Consider the following 7,214-nt stretch of genomic DNA (forward strand, 5'->3'; position numbering starts at 1 on the left):
AAAAAAAAAGCATGCACATAATTTCCCCCCCATCCAGGATCAATATGACAAAACTTATCATTTTCATGCAGTAAAGAACTTTGATGTTAAAAAGTTGGGCACAAGATTAGTTCTTTGAAAAGCTGATGTTTCTGTGCTGCTATCATTTCTCCAACTAATATTTCCTTCTGTTCTCTAAATTTTCTTTCCTTAAAGCTTTCATTTTGCGGCCCTGCCAAGCTGTCTATATTTTCTTAAATTCTCATTTCCTCTGGCACGCATTTCTTGCTTATAGTTACAGTAACTAAAAAAAAAAAAGACAGAAAAAAAAGATTTTGCACTGAGCCCAATTTCCAGTCTGTAATCTTCTTTTTTAATATTGCTTTACCACCCTCTTTATTCTCATGTTTCTGCTTGCTGCAAATTTACCTGCTAGGTTTGGAAACTATTAATTCACTTCGTTTTCAGAACTGTTCAAAAAGAACTAAAGAAGCAGCATCCTGGTCTGACGCCTTTTATAAATTTCTGTTTGCTGTGCAAAGGCTTAATTTGGGCTTTGTTCTTGCTGGTTACTCAGGGTGTTGCGTCTCTTCCCTCTTACGCCTCACTCTGTTTTTCATAGCACTAGCGTTTTTGTGTTACTCTGCCTCTTAACTTCCTTCCCCCCTCCCCAATATAAGTGTGCGTATGTGTGTGTGTGTGTGTCTTATCAACACTTAAGGCTAATTCCTGCAACGGATGCCGAGCTTTCTGGGAGAACCAATCACCACCTGGCTCATTAGGTATTCAATGCATCAGGTTAAATTGAAAGATGTTTTGTGACTCAAGATTTTTTTGGGCTACATGAGTATTCCCTGCTTATGCAGGAAATCGCAGAAAAACAGTATTAGGAAAAAAGCAATGCGAGTAGCACTCCTTTCTTATGGAGCGTTAACACCATGAATGGGGTGAATGACCAAAGATTTAATTTATAATAGTACTAGGAGCAGCGATTTCCCCAAAAACACATTCTGAAGTATTCTGACTCTTCACACTACTATGAAGAAATAAGTATTTTTCAGCCATTATTTAAGAGATAATGTGAGTCATCAAGATGTTATTGCCCAGACTTTGAAAATGAGTTCATACTTTGTGCATTGAGTTCTTCCATGTGCTTACCATAATTGCAGACTTAATCACAGTGAGGACACACACACATACATGGGAGGCGTAGTCAGAGACACCCCCATTTCCCTGAAAACGCTGCACCCGTGCCGGTGGCGGAGCTGGGAAGGACCTTGGCATCCAGCTCCCCCAGGCCTCACAGAAGACCTGCGCTGCCTTCACTAATGTAATCTACATCCAGGACGTGTAGAAGACTTTGCTTGTATCAGTCTCTTTCAGCATGCAGGGAAGAATAGTGGCAAGACAATGTTATTTGCCTAGGAAAAGTAAGAGGACGAACACAGTAAAACCAGCTGCAGCAAACCAAGATTACCAGTGACAGAGCTGAGAGGAGAGAAGGACATCCTTTAAGGGGAGCAGGGAGATGAGCAATAGGAGGAGAAACAGGAGATCGTAATTCTTACACTTCATCTAAAATTGTAACTCTTCCTCTCCTTTAAACATTAAAAAAGCCTGGCATCCACCACACGCTCCCTTCAGACAAGGCAGCGTTCCCTCCACGATAACGTACTGCGAGGTGAAAGAGCAGGTGGCAAGAGACGGCAGAGTGCTCCAGTCAAAGTGGGACCTTGCAGTCCCTTTGGAACCACAGCGTGCGAGAAACAGCCCTTTGCTCCTGGTGTCTTTTGGATGTACATCACAGCTTTTTCTAGCAACCGAAACTTCAGAGCTGCTGGCTTTCAGCTGTTGCGTTTTGGCTCCCGGTGGGAGGAGCAGTGCTCATAAAGCCCACTCCAGGCTTGTTTGCTTTAGATTGGAAAGAGCTGCTCCTGTTAGGAAAGTGCCTCCCCACCAGCCATCTCAAGTATTTCCAGTAAGCTTTTCTGATCAAGAAGTATTAGGAAACAGGTCCAAACACCAAAGGTAAATCAATCTGCTTCCTAAAAGCAAAGGACATTCATTTTGCTCTGCATTTTAGTATCTTTTGCTCTGGTGATGGAGGAGCTGATTCTGTTTTCAATTTTACATGTACTTATCATCTTGCTGACTTGAACTGTTGCAGAGAGAAGGAGATGCTGAGATGCCAGCCGGGATTACTTAGCAATAGCATCTCCTTTCGGAGACAAAGCAGGAAATCCCTTTAGGATTGGGCTAGAAAAAGGTGGTAAAGCATAAAGAGAAGGCAAACATGCGCCGCAGAGAGCCCCAGGGTGAATCCTCCCTGGCTACAAACCTACAACACAAAGCTGTGCTCTGGTGAAATCTATTACTTTATGAGCATAGTACCTTTAAACAGTTCTGAGTGAAACATCCTTAAGCCATTTTCCTCTAACTTTTGTGATTTTTCCGTATCTATTCAGTGCACTGCAAAGAAAGACCAAGATCCCAGTATGTAAGAGACTCACTGTGAGGGCACTTACAAGCAGATCTCAGGAGGCACCACTGGGAGCTGAGGTGCACTCTTCTGGGCAGAAATGCTTTGGTGGCTCTTGCAGGAAGAGCTACAGGGACTATGCAGAGCTCTTCCTGAGAAGACCAGGTTTCTGGTATGTTCAGAGATCTTGATGGGGAGTGAAAGCTTTTGATAACTCTATAGGAACTTGGCGTCCGTGCGCTTTTCTCTCTCTCTCTGGATAAAGTCTTGGCAGCCACTCCCAGTCTATTTTAAACAAAGCCAGTGATTTCTGGAGAGATGGAAAACACATGAAGGGCACAATGAAAAACAAGCAGAAAACCTGACTCCAGGACAGAGGGAAACAAGAGTGATAAAGAACACGGCTTCCTCCTCCGGCAGGCAGGAAGGCGGGCAGGGCGAAGCCCCCTTCACCGCACACCACCACGCCAGGGGTCCTCACTAGGCTGCTGCCATCACAGGTCCTGCTCAAAACTCAGAGCTTTTCCCTGCTGAGCTCCCCTCCCCTTGCTGGTGGCCCATGCTTGCACATCCCTTGTCCTCAGCACCCAGATGCTGCTGGCGGCAGGAGGTGGCAATCGTGGCAGAAAAAGGGAGCAGGAGACACAAACAGCAACCCACAGGCCAGGTCCATGACAAAAGCTCTGCTACCCAAAGCAAAAATAAGTTATCTACAAAGAACGTAATTATGGTCAAAGCCATACATCTGACCTAGGGCCAAGAAAGAGCTGTTTATAACTGTCAGTACATAGAGAGATGAACCTGTAATTTATGTATGCTGAAACATTATAATTTCTGATCCAGAAGCCTCCTTTCCTGTTGAACAGCTTGGTAACTAAGCCTTGGTCGCTTGGATCATGTGGGATATCCACGCAAATCCTTTTACTAAGCTCAGTTTAAAAGATTACGTATGTGTCTAGTGCAACCAGTGGGACATGTCTTGGCTCAGTGACCTGTCCTGGGCTGCGTCCCTCCTGTCCCTGACATGAAGTGCTCCCAGGTTCCTTCCCATGGTACCTAGTGTCCAAGGTAGCCTCAATTCCACCCAGGCTTGGGCTGCCGAAAACTCCCTGCGCCCTACCCTTGGGACACAAATTGTGTGCAAAGGACTCTTATGCTCTTTTCTGCCCCACGTCCCCTGCAGGAGGGCAGGCAGGGAGCTGCAAGTGGCGAGGCCACCGGGCTGGCCCCAGGGTTGCCCAGCGCATCCTCCAAGACTCACCTCTCCTCTCCTGGGGGCACCAGGGCCGTGCACCGGGGAACTCCCAACAGGCCAATAACACAGATGAGCAACTAATATGGCCTCACATCCATCTTTAAGTCCTGCCTACACAATCTATATGATCAACTGCCTCTGTTGCTCCCCATCGGCACAGAAGATTGCTGTTACATGCTGGGTAGTCTCTGTTTGCACTGTAACCTCTCTGGGACGGGGAGGCTATCTCTGCTTCGTTTTGGAAGGCACCCAACTTGCTCTCAAGCATTCAACAAGCAGTCAAGAAATGATTCAGATGGAGAAGCAGAAACACAACTTGCCTGGGCTTGACAGCATTTCTTTATCAGTTCCCTGTTCAAATCAACTCAGGCTGGCAATAAGTGCAAGTAGTGACTGTCTGGAGGGTGTTTGGTAGCTCCCAAAAGCCGTTGCTATTTTGTTATTTTGGTGCAATTCTTTCAGGGGATGTCCACAATACAAAAAAAACCCCACCCCATATCACATCTGCTACTGGTTGGTATCCTTAGAAGCCATCCCAAAAGGCAGATCAAGGACTGAATAAGCATGAAAACTTTGGAGACAGGATTAGATGAAGGGTAAGATATATTAGGTTTGGCAACACTATAACCTACCACAAATTTAAAAATTGTGAGTCAGACTCAAAAAAAAAAACCCAAACAAAACCAACACTAAAAAACAAGACTGGAAAATGCTTTAAAAAATCCTTTTTCTTCTTTGTCCTGCTTTTCCTTTTCCAATTCTACCTGCCTGCTCCTAGGGTCCCTGTCAGTTTACTAACATGGCCAACGCTTCAAAATGTCTTGCAAGTGAGACAGCTTTGTTGAAAGTTGAACATCAGAAATTTTCCTGCTATTCTTGGCTCTGGGAGCAGATTGTGGTCTAGTGGTTACAGGCATCATGGCCAGCTGAAACACACCCATGTTTGGGTCATCTGCAAGATGTGAACCATGGATGTCTGGTTGCAAGAGCACGAATTTCCAACCGTAGGGCTAACGAATCAGATGCTAACACAGAAGTAGGAATAAGGTCAAATTGCTTCACGAAATGCTCTTGCAGAAGGGTGACAACAAGCATTGTCAAAGGTCCTAATTTGGGATTTCCTTTTAAAAGGCTATGTAGCAAGTAGCTGAGATGTAGTTCTGTGAATCAGAGAGCTGGGTCCCATTCCAGGCTTTGCTCAAAGTGTTCGCGAGTCTCCCAGCTGCAAAGTGGACCATTAACCCTCCAAAGCCTTAGTATATGGCTCAGCATGCTGAAAGACATCTCAGTCAGCATAGGTACTGTAACTGAAACTACAGATGACAAGACTCTGCCTAAGCCAATCTCTTTTAATATTCCTTTTTTTTCCCCCCCTGAACTGTCAGGAGGTGAAAATTGTATCATCATCATGGGAATTCCTGCAGCAATGGACAAACCCACATTCTTTATGACAGCTGACAACATTGGGGTGGGACAAGGAGGTTTGTGCTTGAGCTGTCTGTACTGTTTACCTGAAGATAAACAGCAGTCTCCAAACTTTTCACTGAGATTCCCACTCATCATTAGATTTAAAAAAAATGGTACCAAAAAGGTAGGGCACCTTTCCTTATGTGTTTTAAGGTCACAGATTCTAAAATGAGCAAGCGATGACCCATTTTTAAACCCACTTAGGGCATGCTTTTACTCTATATAGAGCACACATTCCTCTACCTCCTCTGGTAAACGTACAGAAAAGTGTTGAACCTTTCAGTACAGCAAATTAATCACCAGTTGGCAAGATGAAGAAGTGCTCTGGACAAGCACCAACTCAAAAAAAATGAGACATTAGAAACCATATCTTATCGCAGACAAAGAAGTGCAGTGCACAGAAGTAATGTCCCATTATAGAACTGTGTCTATTCTGAGATTAACAAAATGCACTACCCTATTTTACACAGTGATGAGTATGTAGAAGCACAAAGACAAAGGGAAATTAACATCCTGACTTTGAACTCTGCAACACCCAACATTTGGGTGCCTAGCCACTCTGTCAGCTCCACTGCCCCGAACCAGGCACCTGAGCCGCTCCTCAGGGAACCTAAGAAGCAGCAGATGTGTAGGTGCAGAGGCCACTCAGGTTGGTGTCCTCACCGGGGAGACAGCAGGGAGGGCCACTGAGGCACAAAGAAAATAAGGAGAGTTTATTCACTCTGATAAAGTGCCAGATTGGTTGACTGACTCCAAGCACCTTTAACTACAGATCACACCACAGTGAGATATTAGGAACTGCAAGCCACATCTACCACGTCAAGGACAGACCTGCTGTAGATGTGGGCTGTGGTGAACCCCCCTCAGCAAGGAAGACTCACCCAAGGCAACTTCACGAGTGGTTGGTGCAAACCCAGGTGCTCTGCTTTGGTTCTTCTTTTCCAAAGGGCAAATGAACTACTGCAGTGGGAGTGAGGATGGTTTTGTTTCTGTGGGTGAAGCTACCTGCAGGAAAAGTGCCTAGTTCAGGTGGAGGCATAAGGACCACATAATGTCAGCTCCAAATAACAGCTTATATCATTAAACATTTCTTTTTCTGATAAATCCCTGATTGATTAAGTATTTGCGCATGTTTGGGCACAACTCGAGGCACTGTTTGTTTTCCCCAGTTATCTGCTCCCAAGAAGCGTGACTCACAATTGTACAGGGAAGGAAATGAAGGGAAATGCTTTACTACATCCGATTTTGCAGCAACGAATGTCATGTTGTTACTAATGTAACCCCAAGCAGGGCTATTGCCATGCAGGGACACAGCCGTGGCTGCCGGACCGGCGGTACTTGGGTGATGGAGACATGTTGCTTCTCCCAGCTGAGCTTCTCCCAGGACGTATGTGCCAAACCATCCTGCTGGAGCTTCGTCCCCGAATCCCACAGGATTCCAGCCCCGCTGGAGGAGCCAGTGGCAGCAGGCAGGGCTGCTGGGCACCTCTGAAATCCTGAAAAATATCTTGTTTTCCATTTTCGGACCCTCACTGAAGTCTTTGGTGGTCCCAGGCAGAAAGGGGTCAAGGGCAGCAGTGAAAGGGCTGGGTGGCAACACTAGCCAAGCTGTGCCATGCCGCAGCATGCCGGCTCCAGGGATATAGGCTTGCAGCGATGGGGAAGGCAGGTCTTTCCCCAAAAGCTGGTTGCAAGTACACTGAAGTCAGGAGGAGCTTGTGCCAAGGAGTTCAGTGAGCTCTGGGGTGTATTAGTTGTAGAAATGACTTTGGTGAGGTTTCCTTGCAAAGTGACACAAGGACATACAACTAGGGTATTGGAATATAATTAAGAGAGAAAGAAGTAAGGCTGGATATCGGGGAAAACCTTTTGTCAGTGAGATTTATTAGTAGGTACAGCAGTCTCCCAGGGGAAATAGTAGAAAGGCATTCACTTGGGATATTTAAAATTAGACTAATGAAAGTGCCAGCAAATATTCTATGGGGAGCGTGCTCACACTGACAGGCAAAATGAGCTCTGTGACCCCGTCCTGTC

This window comes from Charadrius vociferus, unplaced genomic scaffold (genome assembly GCF_000708025.1).
Source record: "Charadrius vociferus isolate BGI_N301 unplaced genomic scaffold, ASM70802v2 scaffold34, whole genome shotgun sequence".
NCBI classification, from domain to species: domain Eukaryota; kingdom Metazoa; phylum Chordata; class Aves; order Charadriiformes; family Charadriidae; genus Charadrius; species Charadrius vociferus.